Source organism: Alosa sapidissima, chromosome 23, assembly GCF_018492685.1.
Source record: "Alosa sapidissima isolate fAloSap1 chromosome 23, fAloSap1.pri, whole genome shotgun sequence".
In the NCBI taxonomy this organism is placed as follows: Eukaryota; Metazoa; Chordata; class Actinopteri; order Clupeiformes; family Clupeidae; genus Alosa; species Alosa sapidissima.
In genome coordinates this window covers 6,588,021-6,612,349 of record NC_055979.1, presented here as the reverse complement: position 1 = coordinate 6,612,349, position 24,329 = coordinate 6,588,021, and the positions used below count along the sequence as shown (strand labels likewise).

Genomic DNA, 24,329 nt, shown 5'->3' with positions numbered 1-24,329 from the left:
AAGAAGCTTTATCTACTGACAAGGTAATGTTTTAAGATTCTTGCGAGACTTGCTGGTTTTCTCGGTCTATGCTGTATAGCTATGCTAGGTGAACTATTGACCTGTCGCTAAGCGCCACCCTTAGAACGCTGATGAGCCAATGACAGTCCAGCCTCAACGGGACTCGGACATCAGCTCGGACAACTCCATAGGAAACAACAGGGAGGAGGCATAAAATGACAAATTAATGGATATTTATGGAGTTTATTAACTCCAAAAACCCCGACGGATAACCATGGTCAAACGTTTTGCATGGGGGACATGTAATACTGATAGTCGGTACCCCGAGAGGCTAGAAAACGGGGTATATTTTCATCAACAGTAGCCTACAGGAGTCTCTCACGTTTGCAACAGCTCGACGTAATGTAGGCTACTAAGCCAACAACGTGGGCACAGGTTCCCTGTTCAATCCCAAGATGAAAATGCTCATTAACCAACTACTATATTCTTACTACATCAAATATTAACGTAACCTAACATATCTTAGTATCAATCTTCCACTAGCTAGCTAGCTAGCATTAACGTCAGTGGTTTTTGCACGGTGATTTGCACGGCTACTCGCCACAACTGCTTGTCACCTTGTATGTATTTTAAAGTTTTGAATACACCCCTCCATAGCATAATTAAGTACCCTTTGATAGCTTCTGGAGGAAAGTAAATCCTTTATCAACCAAAACATCCTCAAAGCCTGCTTTCATATACTGTCAGCTGCCATTGTCCACAATGTATTTCTAGTCAAGTCTGGTTTGTTTGTCCGAGTTTTCACACGGTAACAATGGGGGGCGGAGCTTAGCGACAGGTCAATTTGCCTATTACAAGTTTGTATATCATCAAATTGGCTTCGTAAAGGTGAAAATCTTGCATAGTGTACTGTACCTTTAATTACATGATACCTAAATACAGGACTTTTAGGTTAATGCACATACCACCATGTCTAACCATTATGCTGATGACTTTTGATCTGGACATCCACAACATTCATAGATTCCACATGGATTATGTTTGGGTGTAGTTTTATGCCCAAATTAACTTAAACAGTTACAGTCTTGTTATCACTGAGAGGTCAGTTGTGTCCGATAAGCAATTTCATGATTATGATCTGCGCACTTTCTCAGTTAATGCTTGTTTATTTATTTATTTATTTTCTACAGCAGTTGTTCCCAAACTTTTTTTCCCGCATACCACCACCTACATCTTGACCCCACCATCCAACACATAAAAACGTAACACATTCTATTGATGCATTCCAGGCATCATGTTTAATTAGCCGCCCTACATAATAACAAATAGCAAAATCAAAATGTGCAACTGGTCTATGAGCTCTCACACTAAAAAAAAAAACAGTGTGGAGATCAACATTATGAAACACAAAGAACAAAGAGAACATAGGCTTAAGATAAAAAACAAAAAAAAACATTTTAAACACCTTTCCGACATTGCCCTTTTCATCTTGCGTATCCCCTATAGTGGAAGCTCGAGTACCACCGGAGGCACACGTACTACAGTTTGGGAATCCCTGTTCAACAGTATTGCTCCTCATGCGTCTCACTTTCAAGGAACATCCAACAACAAAATGAAGGAGGTTCCCATTTCCAGCAGACATCTTTGTGTGAGTGGGTGATTAACTTGAGTGGGAATACAACCTCATTTTAAAAATATAGAAGAACCCCCACACAGAGGCAATCAAAAGTGGATGCCAACAGCTTCATTTTGAGCGAGATGAGCAAGTGGACGAAAACATGGAATGGAATGAGGTGTATGCCCTCGTGCACCTATACTTCCAGGGTCCCGGTGAAATCTTGATCTATCAAGCCATACTTGTGGGTGGCAGGGGGTGCGGACAGCGGAGCAATCACGATTGGGCCATTACCAACCTGGATCTTCCAATGGCACAATTTGAGTGACAAGTTACTGTCATCCGAAACATGCCTCCGCCGCCGCTCTACCCATTATAGCAGCAACAGGGTCACAAATCACCAGAGATGAGGCGAAGTATGACTAGACATAGATAGAGAGAGCAAGAGAGAGAGAGAGAGAAATAGAGAAAGGGATAGAAGTGAAGATGAGGTTGGATGGGTCGGAGGTTGTGGTGGGAGAGAAAGTGAGAAAAACAGAACAATTTGATTAAGCACTTCCTCTCCCAAAAAGTCACATTCTAATGACAAATGGTGCACACGCAAGATGGATTATGCACCTTACCTCGTGTGAAATATTAAAACATGAGTGGACAGGATGGTATGACAGACAAATTGTTGGAATCCAAAAACATCAGTCAACACAGCGTGGTTGAATCAATCTGGCAGAGTCATATTTGATAACATCTTCAACCTACAGGGGGGAAAAACACCTGAGAATTGGTGTGTGTGTGTGTGTGTCTGAGAAGCAGGCCCTGATTATTGTTTTTGTATGGGAATGAAAATGTGTGGAATGGAAATTAGCTGAGCTGACATTTTGTGTTCATATCTCTTATTCTTGTATTTTGTAATTAACTTTTGCATTATTTTTTCAGGGTAGACATTACGGGCAAAGGTACTGTTTTTCATGGTCAATGTTTTGATTTTGGGTTATTTTCTTTGAGAAGAGTCTTTCTGACTATGGCAAATATATTTTTTGTTGTTGTTTTTTGTTTTACTACAGCTTATAATTCAGTCTGTAGATCACAATTACAATACATTACAAAACAAAGTATTGTAATGTAACAAAAAATATTTTTTGTTTTCATATTTTCATCAAAAGATATCTTCACTTATCAGTCAGTAACTTTTGTGAGGCTTGGTCCAATGATAATGTACGTCAAGTTTCGTGGCGTTCGGATCAAATTTGTGACCTGTGAAAATTTAGTTTCGCTTTCTATTCAATTCAATATGGCGGACGAACAACACGCCCACCTGATGTCATCTTCGCGAGCAACTTACACCGGTACTGACCGGACGTTTTAAAGTTGGAACGGTGTCTCTGTCTCAAAGGGCCTAGGCGCTAGGGCTGACAAAAAATTAGGGAGACAGGAAAAATAATAATAAAACTTAAGAAGAACAATAAGTGTGCTTTGCAAGCACACTTAATAATAAATATAACCGCAAGCGGTGAATAACGGGGTCCGAGCAAAATTAACATGAGGTAGCATAGCTTTTTAGTTTACATATGCTTTGATTGTTTGGGCCCAATTGTTCAAAAGAAACGTGATGGGATTTCGGTTATCGGATTTCAGTTTCCGGATTTGATCAAATCTTGAAAATGGGTTGTCCAAAGGGAAACAAGGATCCTGAAATTGGATTAGATCACATAATCTATTCTTGGTTTTGATCTGGATAAAACCTTCACTTTGTGTTCAAAACTTTTGATTTGGATTGGAATAAATTTGATCCATAAAATTAGGATTATCCTGTGCTGTAACGTTATAGTGTGCTAACCTTCACAACCTAACAGTATTCTAACAGTACTCTATTCTAGTGTGCTAATCTCCACAACCCAATAGTATTCTAACAATACCCTATTCTAGTGTGCTAACCTCCACAACCCAACAGTATTCTAACAGTAGTTTCTAGTGCGCTAAACTCCACAACCCAATAGTATTCTAACAATACTCTATTCTACAGGACTACGCATTTGTCATGGATAAGATGAAGGGTCTGATAATGGAAGGCAGTGTTTCCCACAGAATGGAATTTTATTTGTGGTGGTAGGTGAAGGGGGGTGGGGGTGGATTCTGTGTTGGAGTCAATAAGATGAACAGCCTATAATTACGCAGTTATACTTGCCTTGCATGACAAGTCCTGACAAGTAGCTGTAACGTTATAGTGTGCTAACCAGGGCTCCGAACCGGTTCAATGAACGAAAACTGAAAACGAACGGAATTTTACAGAATTTTACAGCTACTTTTACAAGGAGCGGAAATGGAAACGAAAACAAAATGGTCTTCAACTGTTCCGGAACAGAAACGTTATTCTGAAATCCACAAAACCGGTAAATAACGTTTTTTTTTTCGTTCTCTATATAACAGCCTAATAATTTGATTTCTGCAGTTTGAAAAAAAAAAAAACGAATAAATGGACCTTTCGTCCAAATGTGTATATTTTGTCTTGCTGTTGTAATGTAACCTATCCGTCTGCCACTTCGGATCTTAGGCCAGCTCGTAGCGTAGGCTACTGAAACTGATTTGGAAATTCTTTGTAGCCTATGCGTAATAGCCTATTTTGCCTGTCCACGCCTTGTCGTTTTAAAGTCGGGATTTGAAATGTTTGCGCAATTATAGCCTATTCTATGTAGAAGAGTTAAACGGGAAATTTGAGATAGGCCTTGTCAGCAACAGACAGGTTTGTTTATAAACAGGGTTGGAATTATAGCGCAAGCCTTTGAAGATCTCCATATGGATAAAACTTAGGCTACAACCAGGTGCTTAGCATGTATCCAGAAATATTTTTGATAAAAAATTATTTATAGGCATAGGTTAGGCCTATAGTAAGTCTGTAGGCTATGGGATGAATAGCCCATCTGAATGTTTTTGGATGCCGCCTGTGATTTATTATTTTTGGGCATAGCTACGGTATAGGCTAAATCAAGGGGAAATAATGAGTACGTCTATTCTAAGGTAAAGTCCACAAAAATAGACTTGATAGGCCTGCCAAACACTGCCGGAACTTTAAGAACGAACGATATTTTGCGTTCCGAACCGGTTCAGGACCGATATGTTGGTGGCGGAACACATGCAAGAACGAAAACGTTAAACATAGGCCTACCTGAACCGTTCAGAACGGAACATTTGAAAAATAATTTAGTTTTCAAGCCCTGGTGCTAACCTCCACAACCCAACAGTATTCTAACAGTATTCTATTCTAGTATGCTAACCTTCACAACCCAACTGAAGGAACTGTACGGGGCGATGTGGGTCGAAGTAGAGTGAGTGTGTGGCGAGCAGGCAGAGCCTCGGTCAGAAGGCTCAATGGTATGGAGTGATGACACGGAGATGGCAGGTTTCGTTGCAACACAAGTGAACTTTATTTGAGTTTCAATTCATCTGTTCTTTTGTTCTTTACCTGTATATGTGCTGCATCAAAGAGGAAACAAACAGAAAATGGAGTAATCAGTGAAATGGGGTAAATTAGTACAGATCCCAACTCACAAACAAACCAATTGACATTTGAATAAACTGAAATCATATGGCTATATAAGGTACAACTAAACAATACTTGACATCCCAAGTCAACCAACATCACCTAATCATCTCTCACATGGGACTCCAACACACCAAACCAACAAACAAAGATAATGTGGTAGGTGAAGACTAACAAGACTTAACACATGATGGCAGAGCTACTCTACAAACTGATAAACATCACAAAGGTCATAGTGAGGGTCATTAACCCTCTAGGCGCCACGGTCGACTTTTGTCGACAAGATGCGGCACTGAATAAAACGGCCGATTTTGTCAAATAGGGTGTCATAATTTGTTCAAACTCCACTCCACTAGATGGCAGACATGTCATACGTCATCACCGAGTCAAAAAAACGTCATGCTTCTATACTAAATCTTCCCGCTAGAGGACATTGAATCAGTGCGAGAAATACCGGAGCTAGTGTGCGTGTGTGCCATTTTTATCAGAGCGGTATTGTCAACGTCAGAGAGTATTTGTATTACATTATCGTGTAATGGCATCAGAATAGTTTACCCGCAATGAAGTGTTGGGTTTTCTATTCGCTGACCCTGATTCTGAAGGAGAATATCTGCCTTTAGAAAATGACGGTGATTCGTTTACTCACCACGCTTCAGATGCGTCCCTGCCTTGCAATGGTGCAGCTGGACAAAGTTTAGACCTACACCAAGCACAAATGAATCCTTTGCCCAATGTCAGTGCTGGGAACAATGTTTCACGGGGTCGGAGTGTTCATCGGGAAGTTAGCAGGCGTGTTAGTGATGTGAGAAACGAGGCTGGAAGTTATGTGGGGGTCCAGTCTTTTTACAGCACTAGCCAGCTAGCTTCTTTGTCTTCTGACCGTGTGCCTCTCTGCAATCGTGGCGACAGTAACGTGGTGGAGCATTTGTCTAATGCCACTGAGAATGTTAGATGAGGTCGAAGTGTTCATAGGACAGTTAGGGGGCAACGTGGAGGCAGGCGGAGTCACAATGAGAATGACAGTAGGCCTAGTTCGAGCTGTGCTAATTCTCTCCACTCGGCGCGCTCGCGAGGCAGATCAGGCCGTGCTGCTCGCAGCAGGAGCAGAGGCGGTGTGACACGGGGCAGAGGAGCCATGCATAGTTTAGTGCAAGATGAGGGGAATGCCGGCTTTGAGTACTTGGCCAATGAGGAGCAGTACCAAAGTTGGATCACGCCCTTTGATCAGCCAATTGGTTATCTGGGGGAAAGAGAACTCTCCAATGCCAATTCGCCCCTAGATTTTCTATCACTCTTTCTCTCTGATGAGTTCTGGAATTTACTTGTTATTGAGACAAATCGCTATGCCCATCAGTTTTTAGCCTCCCATCAACTCGAGCCACACTCCAGATTTCATCAATGGTCTGACGTTTCAACTGTCAGTGAAATGAAAGCCTTCTTTTCTCTGCATTTGAGTATGGGTCTGGTAGAGAAGTCAGAGTTGGAGGATTATTGGGCTGAATATTGGCCAACAGCAACACCTGGATTTGGGAAGGTGATGTCCAGGAATAGATTTGAGATGATTTTGTCTTTCCTTCATTTCACCAATAATGAGGAGTATGTTGACAGGGGTCAGCCAGGCTATGACAGGCTATTCAAAATCCGCCCAATCATTAATTTGGTCATCCCCTGGTTTTCAGCAGTGTATGGCCCATCTAAGCAGCTGTCACTGGATGAAATGACCATTGCATTCAAAGGAAAATCCACACTCAAAATGTATAACCCAAACAAACCAGACAAATATGGTTACAAAGTATTTTTTCTGAGTGAAGCAAAGTCAGGCTATGTGCTACAGTGGTCCATGTACACCGGACAAAATAGGCCTAATGAAAATGGTGATTTCGGTGCCACACACCTTGTTGTCCGTGAGCTGATGGCCCGGTACACAGGGAAAGGGCATGAGGTGTACATGGACAGCTATTACACCTCGCCAGCCATAGCAGATGAGCTGGCAAGTAATGATTCGGCTTTATGTGGGACTGTCAGCAGTAACAGGAAGGGGATGCCAAAGGGCCTCACCCGTGAACAGTTACCATTGAGCAAGGGAGATGACCCAGTCTTCATGAGGAAGGGGAAGTTGCTAGCTTGTGCGTGGCATAATACAAAGCGCCTCACAATGCTCTCTTCACTGCATTCCAACACATGTGTCATAAAGCGCATCAGGACCAAACACACTGATAGTGGCTATAGGGAGATAAATAGGCCTGTTTGTGTTGATGACTACAATTCTTTCATGGGGGGTGTCGACACAGCAGACCAGAGAATGAAGACCTACCTCTTTCCCCATAGATCAAGGAAATGGTACAATAGGATTTTCAATGCCATTCTCAGTGTAAGCATGGTGAATGCCCACATCATTTACTGCCGCTGCACTGCTGCTCCTCACAAGCCCCTGAAAGTCTTCGTGCAGCATGTCATCACTGCTTTACTGGAAGGCTTCTCCAGGAAAGAGAAAAACAAAGGCCGAAAGTCATCCTCACTGGGAGACATGCAGCAGAGACTCACTGAGCGCCACTTTATCTGCCAGGCTGATGGTAAGCCAGATTGTGTTGTTTGTTCTGATCGGACCCGCCCTAAAGGCCGCCGTCAGACAAAATACATGTGTAGGCAGTGTGGGGTGGGTCTTTGTGTTGTGCCTTGCAATGAGAGGTACCACACCCTGAAACACTACAAGAAATGTCACCTGGATGGATAGGGAGTCATTATCTCTACAGAAAAAGGCCTGCTACATAATTCTTTTTTTTGTCTGCCATTTATTAGTAATGATTTAGACTGTTGATTTACTATCTATTTCCCTGACCATTTAGTAGTGTACACTATGTGTTCTTTTTTGTGAGTTCATGTCCTTGTGATGTATGTGTCTTTGTCAGCTAAAAAAAAACAACCAAAAAAACATCAACAAAAACAACAAAAAGAAAAAAAAAAACATTGTCTCTCGTCTTGTCTCGTCATCTCACTCCTGATCTGTGCCTTGCCGTGGCGAGTGAGCTTTTGAACTAAACAGGTCTTGTCTACTTGTGTTTGTGTGTCATATGAATAATATATATGTGCCCCATACATGGCTTCAGAGTGCCTACTGTATGTACTAAATGGAAAATCTCTACAGCAAAAGGAAAACCTAACGCTACATTCATTCGGTTTGTTACTGCCATTTATTACTAATGATTTACACAGTTTGTTTACTACTTACTATTTACCTGAGCATTCAGTATTGTGCAATATAGCACACAGAAGGTGAGGGACATTTTGGGGGGAAAGAAGTGCTGAATTTTATCATTCAAAAATGTGACTTTTCATGAAAATTCTATAATCCAAGATGGCCGCCACATCATATGATGTCATAATATGCAAATTAGATGGGGGAATTTAATCCCTACATAAACGTTGGGTCATCCTTAATATTTCTCTAATTTATAGAAAGTCTCTATCTCTTATCACTTTTAAGATATAGCCTTTTGAAATTAAGATGTCAAAGTTGAACGTTTCGAAAAAAAACCTCTGGCGCCTAAAGGGTTAAAGTGATTACTTACGTTAACTCAAAGACGCACACAGAGCAGGACACACTGGAGTGCTGGGTTGAGATGAACAAAAGAGTGAACTGAGGGCAGAGACTTTCTAATGAGGAGACACAGCACTTAAAAAATCCTCCATAGAAATGCATGGGGTTAGTTTGTAACGCCGTTGTCTACACATATCCCACTCCTTCCTCGGCAAAACGTCGACATGTGAATACATTGAGCCAATCATGTGGTGTGAAGTGAATACATTGAGCCAATCATATGTGGTATTGTGAAGACATCTTCCCAATCATGTGTTGTGAACTCACCGCAGGAGCAAGATTGGTGTCGTGAAGCCTTGCGCATGCGCATTTCTGCTGAATAGGGTGCCCGATGAGTGCCCAAAAATCGTTGCTATACGGCCGCTGAGTGGAGGGACTTGCCTAAAAGGACTTTGCTGAGGGCGAGCAAACAATTTATCCTGGTCTGAGCCCCTGCTCCGGAGCTACAGGGTTTCCCAGCAGGTAAACTGGGTGTGGTTAGGTGGCAGAGCCAAACAATCCTGCAATTTCTCCACAGCACTTTCACCTCAAGCCCTCCTTACATTGACAGACTTTGAAAGATTTGCAAAGATTTGGAAAAGATTTTTGAAAGACTACAGTCTCAGACCCTCTCACATCTAAAGACAAGTAGTAGGGTTTTAAGTCACAGACTATGATTTTGCAATGACTAGGGATCTTGCAGGGTCACTATTTACAAGACTGCAACATGATTCCTTTAAATGATTACCCATCGTGCAATAGATAAACAGGAACTGAAAATTATTACGAGTTGTATTTTCGTGTTGCTGCAGCATTGTTTCATGCTTGACATTGTTCTGTCAAGTGGAAGAGCCGACTAAATATGTATAGAAATGACAAATATTATAAGAATAACAAATAATTATAGGCTACAGCTGTGTCGGAGTCAATAAGATAAACAGCCTATAATTATACAGTTTTTATAAACTGTATAACCACAACCCAACAGCATTCTATTGTTGTACATCAATCCACAACCTAACAGTATTCTAACACTAATGCTTTAAGTGGGATTTGAACTCTCAACCTAAGGATCACCAGTATAGGCATTATCCCACTGAGCCACTGTCGATCCTAAATGTTGGCCAGTCACATTCACATGGTGAAAATGTGTATTGTAACATTTTGAAATTCTGGGGCAATTAGACATTTGTAGAGATGAACACTAATGGATGAAATATAAATATGATAGACTTAATGATGAAGGAAAAATAGTAAACAAAGAAGTTCCCCTAAATGTCATAGAGTGTCTCGGCATTCTGATTCTTGGCAACTGATGAGTGTGAATGTTGATTGGCTGATGTCATGCAGGTGCTGTTCAATGGTGTGAATCTTAAATGACCAATAGCATGTGCAGCTTGATCTTAAAGTTCTAATGGGGATTCGAACTCTCCACCTAAGAAACACCAGTACAAGGCATTATCCCACTGAGCCACTGACAATCATACACATTGGGCAGTCACATTCACATGGTGAAAATGTGTGTTGGTAAACACACAAGAAAAACTCCAAGCATACATTTGACAATAAAATGAAGGGCTTTCCTGAAAGAGTACACCTGAAAACTTTTTGAAATTCTGGGGAAATTAGACATTTGTAGAGAAGAACACTAATGGATGAAATATAAATATAGACTTAATGATGAAGGAAAAATAGTAAACAGTTCCCCTAAATGTCAGAGTGTCTCGGCATTCTGATTCTTGGCAACTAATGACTGTGTATGTTGATTGCCTGATGTCATCCAGGTGCTGTTCAATGTGAATCTTAAATGACCAATAGCATGTGCAGCTTAATCCTAAAACTCCAACAGGGATTTGAACTCTCAACCTATGAAACAGCAGTACAATGCATTATCCCACTGAACCACTGACAATCCTACATATTGTGTAGTTTCTAGTATCTAGATTCTAGTAGCTTCTAGTATACATTTGACAATAGAATTAAGGGCTTTATAAAAAGAGTACAGATCTGAAAATGTGCACTGTTAATGGTATCCACCTAATGATGGTTGTATGGTTGTTATCCAAGAAAAATAAATTACTCATATAGGAATATAGGTGATTTAGGAGAAATGGGCTGAGTGGTCGAACTTTATTGGCCTATATCTCTGAAATGGAACAACATATCCTAATTATTTTGATAACTGGTGAAGATTTGATAATTTTTGAAGCCTGTGAAACCTTTTATGATGTTTGGCTTTTCTCTGAAATTGTGGCAAAAGTAAACATTTTTAGACCATAAGACCAGGTATAAAAAGATGCATCTGAGTTTAGAGATTAATATTATGAAAGAATTTTGAGTCTAGGTCAATCTGGTAAGGAGAAATAAGCATAATTAACTTTTTTTCCAATAGTGCCACCTTTGGGTGCAGTACCCCAAATCTTGGGTTATGGGTAGAGGGGGGTACTGGTAACCATACCTGAAAATTTCAAGAGTTCAAGAGCTACGCTGCTCGGACCCCTAAATAAGTGTGCTGCTTTGCAAGCACACTTAATTACTATTGGCTGTATTTTATGATCTAAGGGAGTGTTAAAAAGAGATACCCAAAGCCCAAAACCTTTTGTATCTAAAATGTAACAAAACAGCCTGACTGTGTTCAATAATCAGATTTCTATTTGGGAATGTAATTAGCTAGATTTAAGTACATAATGCCTAGTTTGCTTTCTTTGATAATCTGCATATTAAACAGAAAACTTCAGAAAATCTTAGCGTTAATGTGAGTAAACAACTGGGAAAGTTCTATTCGTAAATATTTTATGCTTGTGTCTCACCTTAATTTATAAACTCATTTCTTTAATTAAAAGCCATTATATATGGAATTGATCTATTATGCCACTATGACTACTAGCTTCACACAGAGATTAATTTCAATTGATTTTGACAGCTATTCTCATTCTGAACCCTTTTATGGTTTTGGATGTGGTTATGTGTACATACAGTAGGCCTTGTACCATGTGCCTCACTGGTCTATCTGGTATCTAAACACTGGTACAAGACAACTGCTGTATCTAAACACTGGTACAAGACACCAGCCAGTGCAAAAGCGGAAGCTAATTTGGGCTTCTCTGTGGAAGATCCCCTACTGTTGCTGCTCCCCTACTGTCTTGTCATTCTAGGCCACATAAATACTTGACATGCACTGACACAGCCTGCTCCCACCAGACTGGTGGCTTCATCTAGGCCATTTGGTCCACACTAACTGGAATCCTTCTACTCCCCACTCTGCGGGGGGCTTGGAGCCCAGTTAACTCTTGCTAAGCGGCACCCATAATAAGCCATCCTGACGACTGAGTGCTTATTTATTTTCCGCCGCGATTCTCTCCGTCCACCGTGGGACGCTGCCGTGGAGCCCATAAAACATTCATTTGTTTGGAGGATGCATTTCTGAACAGCCCTTCGGCACTCGGAGAAGAGAGAGAAAAAACACATACACACACACATAGACACCCGCTTGCACACGTTCCAGGAAATGGGAGCAAAACAGCGGCTGCCATCTTGGCTGAAGCCAGGAGAGGAGAAAGCAAAGACAACATTTCGAGGTGTGGGATTAGGGATCTCTGTGCTCTTGGCTGTGTGTTCAGCTGCAAATAGGGCCAAAGAGCAGAGGAAGAAGTATTCAACACTCAGGCTGAAGCTCACTGAACAGGTACAGTGGGTAGGAAAGCATTGCAGTTCAACCTTCTCTCTCTCTCTCTCTCTCTCTCTGTCTTTCTCCATCCCTCACTCCCACCCACTCTCTCCTTCTCTCACATTGATAATCTGTTCCCCCTTTATATGCCGTTCCATATTACAGTCTACTTCCTTGAGCACTACACAACAGGAAGTACGCTTCATGTAACCACACATTATTACATTCTCCTAATTTCACAGAATTTCTTCACATTCTCCGTCTGTCCATCTCTTGGTTTGTCTACCTGTTTCTCTATCCCTCTCTTTCTCTGTCTCTCTCCTCATCTCTCTTTCCCGCCCCCTTGTGCTTTATGCTCGCGCTGTCGTGGTAACAACCCACCTGAAGGTCTCTCCCTGTCTTGGCATCCGAGCATTTGTCTTGCGGGGAGACAACCCACCTTGCAAGGTTCACTTGGGGCAATTAATTACAGTGGCAAATTGCAGATGTGAACACAGAGGTCCCCTCACAATAAGAAAGATGATGAGCAATTAGTGGATATTCATCTCTCTCTTGTTTTAACCATATGATTTGGCTCGGAAACTGCACAGTGCGAAGGGGTGCACTTACCTGAATGAATCATAATTTAGAGAATGGAAAGCATAATGCAAAATATTAAATACAAACCTGCGTTGGTTTCATCAAACGTATGGTGGATCGAGATGGATAGATCTGGACCCAAACTTCCTGAACAAAGAGCAGTCTTAGTGGCTCGATGAGAAAATAATGGGCTGTGGTTTGTTTAGCATTAATGCATTGGCTAGTATTCCAGCTGACGATCTATTAAACATATTCTTATTTTGACATTTCATTTGATGAATCAATAAATAATTATGTGTGATTTATTCCATGCATATTTATTCATATCATTGGCAGACTCTTGTCATCTATCATCATAACCTTTTGCACGGGCAGGAATTTGTCAAAGAGTACATGAAATCAAATATGGAAATGCCGTCATTCTAGTAAAAGGCATGGCTATTGATTAGGGCTCAGAGATGAACTATGAGTAAACAAAATGGTCTGCGGTACGCAGAAAAGCTGTCAAAGAATGAGCTTGGGAATCACAGATCAGGGCAATTCTGAGCTATAATGTGTCAGTGTGTAGTCATATCATATACCATAATTAACATCTCATCTCTTCACTTTCCTGTCTGGATTTGGCATGTATTTTAGTTAAAGTTCTGCAGTGCTCAATATATGAACACATTTCTGAAATGTCCCCTTACCCACCTGACTACTCACCTGTCTACCTATCTACCTACCTACCGACTGACCATCCAACCGGTTGATCGAGGGGCTCTTTCAAAGAGAAAATAGTGTCCAAATTGATATGCCAGTTTTTGAAGGTAGCAGTTTTAGTTGTCAAACTCTAGTTATGAAATGCACATGCTTTGGACCAAGAGTGAACACAAATAAATAAATAAATAAATAAAATGATGAAATGCTAAGCCGAAAACCTTGGCTTTATAGTTGCATTAGTTGCATTCTCCTTTTAAATGCTGGTTACATAATAAAGGTCTGTCACTGTCACCTATGCACTTGCAGTTGAAATGTTTTGAAAAGCCTCCCTAATGAACATCGACATTTCACTCCTCTGTTTGAATGAGGCATCTTCAGCACGTCCTTGGATCTGTTGAAAAGAAACTACTTGTATTTGTTTCTTTGTGTTGTTTGAGTAACTTTGAAATAGTCAGAATAGTCTGGACCAAGCGAATGATACATTTAGCTTTTGGCTAAATTGATGAAACCAAGATGTCTGAAGTCTCTGGTTAACTCTTTTGTCATTATATTCAAAGATTAGGTTGGTGCAAATAGATTCACCTCTAGAAAATGGAGAAGGCACCAATATTTGACTAGAAGTCAAGAAGAAGAAGCACATTTCATATGCAAAGAAAATAAATTGCTCATACATCTGCCACAGAATCACTGCCTGTCTGTGACTTTGTATTTATTGCAATTTCCTCTTTCTGATAATCAAAAGGCAACAAGTCACCCTGAAGAGAAGGGAAAATACACAGTAATATTACACTGTGAAAATCACATCCCTCAGTCTGGACATATGGGTGACATTTCAAATGTTCTCATTATGCACAAATCCCAGTTAGGGAACTCTGGTGAAATATTCAGTTAGGCCACTGCTGACATGTCAGGTTTGTACAGTTCTATGCTAGCTTGCACATTTATTCCACAACTGCTTACAGCAGAATTAGTGTTCGATGGGTTTTGTGGAATGATAGTTGTTCGGTGTCACCTTATGCATAAGTCCACAGGGCTTATGGTCAAAAGGCAAAACATGAAAACACACTTAGCTTGTCTCCAATGGTCCCTATTCCAAATACTTGACTACAATAACTGATTCTGGCAGCAAAGAAGGTTTGAACACCTGAATGAATTTGAAGAAACCTTTTGCATCCCTTGATATTAGGGTTTCTATACAAAGCTAATCTGCTTCATACTGTATATTATTTTGAGTTACAGAGATTCAAGGTACAGTATCTTTAAATAATGTATTGAAAAGTGGACATTTTCTTGGTCGGCACTAGGATAGGCTCACTACTTCCATTCTTCATAATCTTCTAGAGGATAAAGATGATGTCCAATGCAAGCGTACAGATGGATACAGCTATCTGGTCATATTCAATCCCTAATTGCATTCCGCTGTGGAGAGCCCCCGAGACAGTCAGCTGTGAGATGTGAACAAACAACCAGTGGGGTTGATATGTCATGAAAGCGACATGGCCAATACAACTAAGAATTCCGTTTCAGGAAATCAACATTGATTTTTGGGAGACCATTGTCCTGCCAGGCTTTTTTTCACACAGTACTATGTTAGTTGTTTTGCTTGATCTTGTTTTGAAGCAGTGGTGTTTCAAGTGTGTGATATGTTTTCCTCATATGTGTTTGTGTTTTTGTGTGTGTGTGTGTCCTGGAAGAGACTTGATGGGCTTTTCATTATCTACATGGCGGTGATGGTTATTAAAGACAAAGTATGTAGCGGAAAGAAATATGGCAGGATGGAGCAAATTAGATTGTAAATAAGCTTCCTAGGCAACCAGCAAACAAGCAGGGTGTTGTTGGGCAACAGCCGATGGCCATGCCAACCGACTAAGCCAAGCTCACAAATGTTGTGTAGGATAAATTATACATCACTAGTTAGTCATGTATAAAGTTTCTAAACTAGTAAGAAACAGGTTTATGGTAACATTTGTGAGCATGGCATTGGTAACTAGCATGAGGTTTCCTTATATGACTCACACACTGAGGTGTGCCCAGTAAAATGAACAGTCCTAGTACAAGGGAATAACACAATTTAGCGATAAAAATACATTTTGGTGTGTCATAAATTAAACAACAATAAATGATCATGATCTTGTGTAATTTAAGAGTTATAGCACGGGACTTCCGGCTTTGCAATGTAGGGCAGTCACGCTTAGGGACAGCTCCCACATAGCCTATTTTACAATTTAAGTGCACTACTTCGACGTTTACCCTATTTGACCGTATTAATTATCTTAAAAGTGAACTTGCCTACATTTTGAAACGATTCAACTGGCTCACAATGTCGAGACAACAGCGACAAGGAAAAGATTCTACAACTCAAGCAGCATCTGCAGCTAAGATGGCGGAGTCGCTAACAGTGACTAGCCTGGTGCAGGAACTTGAAAAACTCAAAGAAATTTTGACCGGAGAACTCAAAACGTTCCTCACGACATCGCTAGAGACCTCCCTTACACCTATACGGACGTCTGTCGAAACCATCAGCGCTGCATTGGACTCTCATAACCAAAAGATAAAGACAATTGAAGATACACTCACCACCCATAGTGACGAGCTAGCCGAAATAACAAGACTGGATCAGCTTGAGAAAGCCAATGCTGCACTTGCATCCAAAGCGGAGGACCTTGAGAATCGTTCCAGACGACAAAATTGAAGAATCGTTGGTTTACCTGAAGGTCTGGAAGGACGTTCGCCGTTGGAATTCATTTCGGAGCTTCTGCAAACAGTCATTGGAAATAATGTTTCCCCCACTTCTCCAGAGCTGGACAGAGCGCACCGTACACTAGCTCCAAAGCCGGCCTTGGGACAACGTCCGCGAGCCATCATTGTTAGATTCCATCGCTATCAAGACATGGGCAAGGTCATAGACGGAAGATATAAAGTTTGATGGCAACAGAATCCTATTCTTCCCCGATATGAGTGCAAGCCTGGCCAAACAACGAGTGACATTCAAGGACATTAAGGCTAAACTCTATACTGCTGGAATCACATTCTCCCTACGCCACCCTGCTCGCTTGTGCATCACTGTCAACGGGGACAAACATCTCTTCGACACCCCTGAAGCAGCAGAAACTTTCTACGATAAGATGAAAGGGAACTTTCCAGCCAACACTGACTGAGGCCAAGGCTACATGATCCCTGCCACATCGGAAAGGTTTGATATATGCTAACAGTGGGCTAACTAGCCAGGGGGTCGTTTCTAGAAAGCATCGTTTGCGTCGCAACCTTGGTAGTTCGCTCCATCGTTCTTGGATTTGGTGTTTCTAAAAAGGGTAGTTCGAACTCTCAAACAAAGGACGCAAACAAGGACGCAAAGTTTGGTCGTTTGAACTACTGCCCCTAGGCAGTCGCACTTGTGTCGTTCCTTGGTAGTTCCTGTTGGTGTCTGGAGCGCCTAACCAAAAATCACAACCGCCTAACCAAAATTGGCGAAGTGGATGTTTATCTCGTGACTCAATGATTGATCTATCCTGTAGCTTAAAGGAGAATTCCGGTGTGATATTGACCTAAAGTGTATTGAAACATGATACCGAGTGTGAACGTATGTCTCATAGCCCATCTCGGCTTGTCCCCTGCACTCCAAAATCTGGCGCTAGTTAGCCGATGCTACCAACAACTTTTTCAGTAGTGGTGCTTCGGCATCGGGCTAGCCATGCAAATAAATCACTGTTTTACACCCATTTACGAGGCTCAATGTATCTCCACACTTCATTGGTAGACTTCCTAGGGCCCTGACATTTAAAACGAGACATTGAGAACTTTGAAAAAGCACTGGTAGTTTACTTACAAGACGATTTATACAGACAGTATCTTCACGAAGTTTAACGTTTGCAGCCATCTTGAATTTAGTCACGATAAGTCGAGCAACGAGTAAGAATGAACAGGTATGATAAGGGATCAGATTCCAAAAATAATTCAGTGGAAATGCATGGATTCCAGTTTCTTCCAGTAGCAGCAACTGGAATCCATGCATTTCCACTGAATTATTTTTGGAATCTGATCCCTTATCATAGCTGTTCATTCTTACTCGTTGCTCGACTTATCGTGACTAAATTCAAGATGGCTGCAAACGCTAAACTTCGTGAAGATACTGTCTGTATAAATCGTCTTGTAAGTAAACTACCAGTGCTTTTTCAAAGTTCTCAATGTCTTGTTTTAAATGTCAGGGCCCTCGGAAGTCTACCAATGAAGTGTGGAGATACATTGAGCCTCGTAAATGGGTGTAAAACAGTGATTTATTTGCATGGCTAGCCCGATGCCGAAGCACCACTATTGAAAAAGATGTTGGTAGCATCGGCTAACTAGCGCCAGATTTTGGAGTGCAGGGGACAAGCCGAGATGGGCTATGAGACATACGTTCACACTCGGTATCATGTTTCGATACACTTTAGGTCAATATCACACCGGAATTCTCCTTTAATTTTGATTAAGACACTGACTCCCCTACTTGTCTCATTCTTGCTATTTATGTTAATTCAAGTATTGCCTTGCTTTTAGTATTATAATCTTCACAGACCCTGCATCAGCAGTGACAAATGGTGTAGTGGCTAAAGCAGATGACTTGTTATCCCAATGTTGTAGGTTCGATTTTCTGATGTGAGATTGTCCTCTTGCTTCTCGCTACCTGCAGGTGAACTAGTGTGACACGTAGATTCAATTGTTTTTGACTGATGTATTGTACCTATGGTCTCTCAATGTAGAGTAACTATATACATAATTATGTATGGTCAAAACCTATTGTTGTGTCTCGTAGGCCTACTCTTACTCAGAGATGAAAAGATAAGATAGGATGCGAACTCAGGCCGAGCGCGCAGTGCACCGACGCGCTGCCGTTAAGCCACGGGACAGTTGATAAACTATGGGATACCCAGACATTTGTCCAGGTTATATTTTTTCCAACATAGATATTTAACACAAATAATGACTCATATTGGTCTGCTTATGTTAACTGTTTTATATGCTTGCAATAGGTTTAGGTTTTGGCTGATGTAATGACAATGCCAGCATTAATCACTCGGTTTAGATTAGAAAAATGTCGACATAGGCCGTGACAGAACATTTCTAGGGGGTGGGGTATTTCACGTTTCCACTGTTTCCACCAATGATATGTATCGCTGCATCATCAACAACGTTGTTGGAACTACGGTGTTCGAACGTCGGAGGTAGCGAATTGCGACACAGGTACGATGCTTTCGGGAAACAGGTGTAACAGTGTCATTGTTTGGTCGCAAGTTGCGTTGTAGCATGGTTGTTGAGCAACGTCGTTGCTAACTTTTCTAGAAACGGCCCCCTGGGTGGTTGGTTGTGTATGCTAATTTTGGACTATTAATAGAAGGCCTGAATCGCATTTTAGACTGAAACTTAAAGGCGGATTTTGTGTTGAGTGAGGTTAGTTGGGTTAATGTAAAAATAAGCTTAATTGTTGAACCAAAAAAAAATGTTTATTGTGCACTTCCATTGTATGCATTCAATAATGGGAGCAAATCCCTTCTTGTGTTAGATAAAGGGAAAGTTTTGTACTGCATTGTTAGGAGTGGATTTGTATAGTAGACCTGCGGCTCGCTTCTGAGGAAGGATGAGCGTAAGCTTTGAAAAACACTGGCAGACTGTTCTAATGCTGCTGGGTTTATTCTTTTTCAGTTTTGTTTTATGGGGAGGTATGTGTGTGTGTGGGAGGGGTATGTTGGTCACACTCTTTAAATATGTCAGGAGTAGCCTATCTATTGTTATGTGTACAACTGGTTTCATATACTATCTTTACTAGTGGTTTCATATACTATCTTCAGTTGCTTATCATACATTTTCAGTTATCATATAATATACATTAGTATTCATGAGTGATACAAATACTCATGGTAAGATAGATAAGCTACAGATCAAATTAATTTCATGGAATGTGAGAGGATTAAATGGTCCTGTTAAGAGGGCAAAAGTTTTTCAACATCTTAAATTACACAGGGCAGACATTGTCTTCCTTTAGGAGACCCATCTCAAGATAAATGATCATACAAGACTTAGGCATCCATGGGTAGGGCAAGTATTTCATTCATTATTTGATTCAAAAGCCAGAGGGGCTGCCATTTTAATTTCTAAAAAAATTCAGTTTATATCAGAGAACATAGTACCTGATCGTAATGGGTGTTTCATTATTGTTTCAGGCAGATTATTCCACCTACCTGTTACATTAGTCTGTGTGCTCCTAACTTTGATGATGCTGAATTCATGACTACACTCTTATCCACTATCCCAAACATGGATATGCATCATTTAATTTTCGGAGGAGACCTAAATTGTGTAATGAACACTCAGCTGGATCGCTCAAGCACTAGAGTAACCAGTCTATCAAAAATGGCAACAACACTACAGTCATTCATGAGAGATTATGGAAGCTGTGACCCCTGGAGATTCTTATATAATGACACCAGAGCCTACTCATTCTACTCACATGTACATCATGCTTATTCAAGGATAGATTATTTTTGTATTGATAAAGAATTACTTCCATCTATACACTCTGTTGAATATTCAGCGATAGTCATATCAGACCACTCCCCAGTATTGATAGATTTCAGATTGGATTCTCCATCAGCGGGAACCCCACAATGGCGATTGAATACATCATTACTATCCAATGATGCCTTCTGCTCTACTATAGCACAAGCTATTGAGGACTTTTTGTGTTTTAACAACTCAGAGGAGATTAATTCATCATTACTTTGGGAGACCCTAAAAGCTACCATCAGAGGACAAATCTCCTCCTACTCTAATAAGCAACGCAGAAAGACACAAACAGACATAATCGATAAAATAACGGAAATCGATAGGCAATATGCAATAACTCCTACACCATAGCTGCACCAACAAAAAGTTAATCTCCAAACTGAGTTTGATCTCACCTCTACAGAGAATGCAGAAAAAAGCATAGGCCTGCTGAGATCTAGGGGGACTCTGTATGAATATGGCGACAAGGCGAGCCGTCTGCTGGCTCTCCAGCTCAAACACCAAGCAGCATCACGACACATCGCTCAAATTCATGATCAGTTAGTTGGTCCTACAACATGTCCCCTGAAGATCAATGCAGCTTTTAAAGCATACTACACCAAACTTTATACTTCTGAACCCCCTCCTACAGATTCAAACATGAACATATATTTGGACAATATAGACATACCGACTATTGATACACAGATATCACTAAATCAACCAATAACCCTTGGGGAAATATATGACAGTATTAGGGAAATGAATAATGGCAAAACACCAGGGCCTGACGGGCTGCCGCCTGAGTTTTATAAAAAAAATCTCCAGTACCTTAGCCCCTTTATTACTAGATATGTTTAACCATTCCCTGTATATAGGAGCACTGCCAAAAACCTTGACAGAGGCGTCTATTTCAGTTATCCTTAAAAAGGATAAGAATCCTACTGAATGCAGTTCCTATCGACCTATATCACTGCTAAATGTTAATGTAAAAATACTAGCAAAAACACTGGCGAGAAAATTGGAAACATGCCTTCCCTCAATAATCTCTAAGGACCAAACTGGCTTCATCAGGGGTCGTCAGTTATCATCAAACATAAGACATCTATTAAATATTAGGCTGTATTTTGGGCACCAGCGCATGGCGTAAAGTTTGTTTTCCACCCGCGCAAAGGCCCGTCTTTTGCCCAAACCTTATGCATTTCTAAAGAATGCCTTTTTGCATTCAATTTACATGTGTGGATGCCTGTGTTTGATCTGTATTGTCTTAGCTGGCCATGGCCAAAGATCCCCAACACCCGCTCATGCATAAAGTGACCATTTGCTTCTTGTTCTGGCCCCTCTACTGAGAGATAACTCAGTCCTGGGCCTACTTGATGTCTTGTGGTGAGATAGGCCAACCTCATTATCATACAGTATTGCTCTGTAAATATGTGTTGTGAATAATACATTCATGTTTGGTCTTGAATTAATACTTGTAATGTGGGCAACAGTCTTATTATGGTTTTGGTACAATTGAATGTATCTGTGCATAGTTGTAGATTAAGAATTAAACTGTAGCATAAAGTTATGATATCCACCTGGGCCACACCCATCCACCTCAGACAACAAAGGCTCTAAAGAGTCGGGGGTGGCCCAAGTGAATGATCTGGCTCTGGTCCTCCTGGGTCTTCTGCCTTCTTTCCCATCTTGGGGCTTCTTTTCCCTTCTTCTCTTCCCTCTTCTCTCTCCTTTTTCATCTCCACTCTCCTCTTGAGCCAGGCCCTTGTGGTTTGGTCTTCTGCCTCTCTCTCCCTCTTCCTCTCCCTCTCTCTCCCCCTCTTCTAGAACCCGTAAGGCAGCAGGCCCAGACAACATCCCAGGTCGGGCGCTGAAGGACTGCGCTGAGGAGCTTAAGGATCTCTTCACAGACATCTTTAACACTTCCCTGAAGCAAGCAATCGTCCCATCATGTTTCAAAGCTGCCACCATCATACCTGTGCCGAAGAAAACTGCTCCATCCTGCTTCAATGACTACCGCCCCGTGGCACTGACACCCATCATCATGAAGTGCTTTGAGCGGCTTGTCATGTCACACATCAAATCCATTCTCCCCCCCACCCTGGACCCCTTCCAGTTTGCATACCGAGCCAAACGGTCCACAGAGGATGCAATTTGCTCTGCCCTCCACCCAGCCCTCACCCACCTGGAAAAAAGAGACTCATATGTGAGACTGCTGTTTATAGACTTCAGTTCTGCATTCAACACCATAATACCACAACAACTCATCTGCAAACTTGACAAACTGGGACTCAGTACCTACCTCTGCAACTGGCTACTGGACTTCCTCTGTCAGAGGCCTCAAGTAGTACGTGTTGGCAACAATATCTCAAGCAGCATCACACTGAGCACGGGGGCCCCCCAAGGCTGCGTGCTCAGTCTGCTGCTCTTCACCCTGCTGACGCATGACTGCACTGCAACCTACAGCAACAACCACATAGTGAAATTTGCTGACGACACAACTCTGATGGGTCTCATCACCAAGGGCGACGAGACTCAATACAGTTTGGAGGTCGACCTTCTGACCACGTGGTGCAGGGACAACAGCCTCCTGCTGAACGTCAGCAAGACCAAGGAGATTGTTGTTGACTTCCGTAGAGGTCACACCCAACACCTGCCACTGACCATCGACGGTGCTGTGGTGGAGAGAGTGAGCAGCACCAAATTCCTGGGGGTGCACATCAGTGAAGACCTCTCCTGGACCACCAACACTGCATCACTGGCGAAGAAAGCTCAGCGCCGCCTGTACTTACTGCGGAAACTCAGGCAAGCAAGTGCTCCACCAGCCATCATGACCAGATTTTACCGAGGCACCATTGAGAGCATCCTCTCCAGCTGTATCGCTGTGTGGGGCGGAAGCTGCACTGAATAGAACAGGAAAGCCCTGCAGCGCATAGTGAACACAGCTGGAAGGATTATTGGTGCTTCACTCCCCTCCCTGAAGGACATTTACACCTCCCACCTCACCCGCAAGGTGACCACAATTGTGAGTGATGCAAGTCATCCCGCTCACAATTTGTTTGATCTACTGCTCCCGCACCACCAGACTCACCAACAGCTTCATACACCAGGCTGTTAGGATCCTGAACTCTCACCCCCCTCCACCCTCAGCTACATAACATCCTGGACTTTTAGACCCACAATGGCTGCCTTGCACTACTCCACTTGTACACTTGCACACTTGCAACTTGTTGTTGTTGTCCTGTTGTCCTGAACACTTCTGAACACACTTCTGCTGCTCTTACATAACTTGCACCACTATGCCACTTGCATACTTAGGTCAAACAAAACTACCTCAGCCATTTATTGGCCTGACCTTTGCACTATTATATTGACTGTCTACTGTATGCACAATTTCTACCAAATTTTGCTGCTCTTTTTTCTTCATTGTATGTGCCTTCTTATTTTTACTTTTTATATTGTTTACTTGAATGTTATGTTTGTCTGTGGACCTAATTGGTAAAATATGTCTTGTCTCCACCGTGGGATAGTAGGAAACGCAATTTCGATCTCTTTGTATGTCTTGACATGTGAAGAAATTGACAATAAAGTAGACTTTGAGTTTGACTTCCCCTCTCTCTCTGTCTCCCTTTGTCTTTCTCTCTCTCTTTTTTTTTCTCTCCCCCTTTCTCTATCTCTGGGTTTGTATTGTTTTATCTGGTGTATCTATTATCTCTAACTTGTCAAGTTTACCTCTGTGAATTGGTTAAGTTTCCTTTGTTACCATTTGCTACTTTGTTACAGTAGACCATATGAGTTTACTTTTACATTCAACTGAAGTGATATTGGTTACATTTACCTTTAAGACTTAATGCCTATTAAATTGTTCATTTGCCTACCAATCAGATAACTTCAATTCTCGTAGTGTGCCATGCCATTCTCCTCCATAGCTGATAAACTAGTTACTTGGTAATTGATTGGTGATACAAATTATTAATCAAATGGAGTCAGAGTAACGAGTATGTAATAATATCATTGCCATTTAACTCTTCACCCTATTTGTCCACACAAGCTCTTTCAAGTGAGGATATAGCTCGATGTCTCTATGTTTCCGAGGCTATAAATATATATCATTTATGAGGCTTCTTACAATCCC

At 41.5% G+C, this 24,329-nt stretch overlaps 1 long non-coding RNA gene across 1 annotated transcript; it reads left to right on the top strand.

Moving 5' to 3' along the window:
* Positions 1–1,181: 1,181 nt before the first annotated feature.
* LOC121698653 lies at positions 1,182–21,501 on the top strand. Its single transcript, XR_006026823.1, has 3 exons — positions 1,182–1,192; positions 3,824–3,830; positions 21,369–21,501. It is a non-coding gene; the product is annotated as an uncharacterized LOC121698653 (long non-coding RNA).
* Positions 21,502–24,329: the final 2,828 nt, after the last annotated feature.